This window comes from Furipterus horrens, unplaced genomic scaffold, assembly GCF_987537825.1.
Source record: "Furipterus horrens unplaced genomic scaffold, mFurHor1.1.pri manual_scaffold_17, whole genome shotgun sequence".
Classification (NCBI taxonomy): Eukaryota; Metazoa; Chordata; class Mammalia; order Chiroptera; family Furipteridae; genus Furipterus; species Furipterus horrens.
This window is the reverse complement of record NW_028327187.1, coordinates 47,014,676-47,017,521: the sequence shown is the minus strand read 5'-3', so window position 1 is coordinate 47,017,521 and position 2,846 is coordinate 47,014,676. Positions and strand designations below refer to the sequence as shown.

The 2,846-nt window shown below is 42.2% G+C and overlaps 1 pseudogene; it reads right to left on the bottom strand.

Moving 5' to 3' along the window:
- Positions 1-922: 922 nt before the first annotated feature.
- On the bottom strand, positions 923-1,749 carry LOC149990951 (synaptonemal complex central element protein 2 pseudogene; annotated as a pseudogene).
- Between the last annotated feature and the right edge of the window lie 1,097 nt (positions 1,750-2,846).

Below are 2,846 nucleotides of genomic sequence, written 5' to 3'. Positions count from 1 at the left end.
GCCTGTGGATGCAGGGATCCTGGGGGATATCACTGAGTCAGAAGTAAGGATTTACATAACATTGAGAGAAGTCAGAGATAATGCAACTTCCTAGAAGCCCTGTATTTGAGGTCAGTGGTACCTGGGGAGGGCAGGGGCCCAGGATCATGATTGGCTTCAGTTTAACTTCCTCCTTATACCCACAAATTCAAAGGAACCATTTTCATTGGAATACAGTGAAGTCTGTGGGGGATGTGTTTTTCTGTCCATGTACTTCTAATTTTGTCTCAACAAGATCTGATTAGTTGGGAATTATCTCCGAAAAAAATTCAAATCAATTTACTGAAACCGAGCAACCACACCCAGAGTCTTCCATCACTTACTTCCTAATAAAGAAAAAATGCCAGACACCCAAACCCTCTCTGTGAGATGAGAGAAACTTGGCATTTTCGTAAAAAAGGTGTCCACATGTAGGGAAAAGGAACCTCCACAATGATTCAAAATCATTAATCCTCATTCAGCCCACTAATTATCTTGTCCATTCCTATTCATTTTCTCGAGGGATGATGTTTTGCTTATTTTCTCCCTGATATTGCAAGTGAGTGCTAAGCCTTTCGGTTCCATTCCATAAATATTTACTGAGCATCTGTTATCTGTCAAGAACCATGCCAGGCATTGAGGCTGAAAGTATAAAAAGTTATAATTATTACAATTTATTGACACCTGAATATATGCCATATACTTTATTTATATTTTCTCTTAAAAACTCCCAACAACCCTATGCAAATAGGAACTATTATCTCTGTTTTACTGATGAGCAAACTGATGCATAGATAGGTTAAACATATTGCTCAGTCAGAAATGGTAAAAGTGGGCTTTTAAACCTAGTTTTCTTTTTTTTTTTGAAAATCAAACATTTAATGAACTGTGCAGGGTGGGGGTGGGGTAAATTTGTCACATGTTGGGGACACCAAAGCTGGACCCATGATGGTAGCTGGACTTGCTGTCTTTGGGTCTGGCATGTGTTTGTTTTTGCCAAGATGCATCATAGAACTGTGAAAAACAATTTTTTCAATGTCGCCAGAATGGTGGCTTCTGAGCCTTCTCTTGGTGGCTGTTACTAAGTGGTGACTCAGAAAGCTGTCAGCATTCACCATCTTTATGGGTTTGTTCTTCTTCCAAAGTAGTAGCCTCTGGCTGGACACACAGGTCTTTGTACACGGTCTCCACAGTGTGGCACACTTGTTTGAGCTCTGTTTCCAAACAGCTGATCTTCGCCATTTTCTGGATGATTTCTTGGAGCTTTTCCTGAATGATCTTGTTGTGGTGATTATAAAGCTGATACATCCTCTCCTTTAGTTTCTCCATCAGGTCTGCAACCTTGATCTTGAGGCTGTCCCTGAAGTTGGTCATGAGTGCATGGTCCTTCTGCCTGCTCTCATTAATATTTTCGATCAGCTCCTGGGCCCTCTTCTTCAGGATCTCGATGCTTGATTCCAGAGAGGAAAAGTAGGGTCCAGACTTCCCTTCCAGCATCATCAGCTGGCGACTGGCACTGGAGGTAGCAATAGAGGGGCTAGAAACCTGACTTCTAGCTGGCCCCTGGCCAGCTTCCTCTTCGTGGCTCTCCTCGCCCTGCTGCTGCTCCTTGTTGTCCCCCAATTGTTGTGGCTCCTGGTCCTTGCACTTTGCGTGGGGTATGTCCACCTGTTTGCAACATGCTGGGGACCCGCAGAAGAGACGGGCGGAGCTGGGGTGCACACCATGAGGTCAGGGGTGTGAGGTGGGGGAACGTTGTGCTGCCTGTCGCTCCATCTTGTCTTTTCCCGCCTTTAAACCTAGTTTTCTATGGTTCAAGAGTCAAAGCTTTTATTTTACCATGTACAATACTGTGATAAGAGCTTTGCCTTATCTAATGTGATACAAAAACCCTATAAAGTAAGTATTGTTATTACTTCCATTTTACAGATAAGGAGACTGAGCCTAAGAGGGGTTATGTGACTTGCCTGAGGTCATGTGAGGAATAAATAGTAGCGCCAGGATTTAAGCAATGGTAGTCAGATTCCATGGCACAAGGACTTAACTTTTGTGTTCCACCACCTCCTAGAAAGTAGTCTCTGATTATTATATGCAGATGAAGAGGTATGTGAGACATATCAGTGACAACAAGATAGGGCAAATTAGAATCAGAAGCCCCTATAGATATAGATGAGCTTGGGGTTGGTAGGTATTGTAAGTCAGGTGGACCAATGGAATGCCAGAAAGATTTCATGAAGCAGAACGCGGGTTCAAGTACAGGAAATAAAGCCCAGAAATTTCAGGTAGGGCAGGTAATAGCATCAATGCATTCAGCGAAGGGTTCACATCAGGTGTCTTCACAGAACTCAGGAGATATGAGACCTAGTCCAAGTCTACCATTGCCTTTCTGGGGATAGTGGGCAAATTAAATCTCTTTCAGACTCAGTTTTCCATTAGTAAAATTCAAATTAGAGTTGCTGCTCTGTATATCTTACAGAGTTATTGTGAGGATAACAGAAAATAATAGATATCAAAGTATTGTTCAAATTTTTTCCATTCCCATTAAAATTACTTTTGGAACAACTAGACCCATTTTCTTTCCTTTTTTAAACTATATTTTATTTATTATGCTGTTACAGTTGTCCCAATTTTTTCCCTTTAATTCCCTCTACCCAGTACCCCCGCTTCCCTCCAGCAATCCCCACTACCCTTAGTTCATGTCCATGGGTTGTGCATGTAAGTTTTTTGGCTTCACCCTTTCCTATATTGTTCTTGAAATCCCCCATCTATTTTGTTCCTAACAATTATGCCTCTTGATCCCTGCACCATTTCTCCCATTCTCCCCCTTC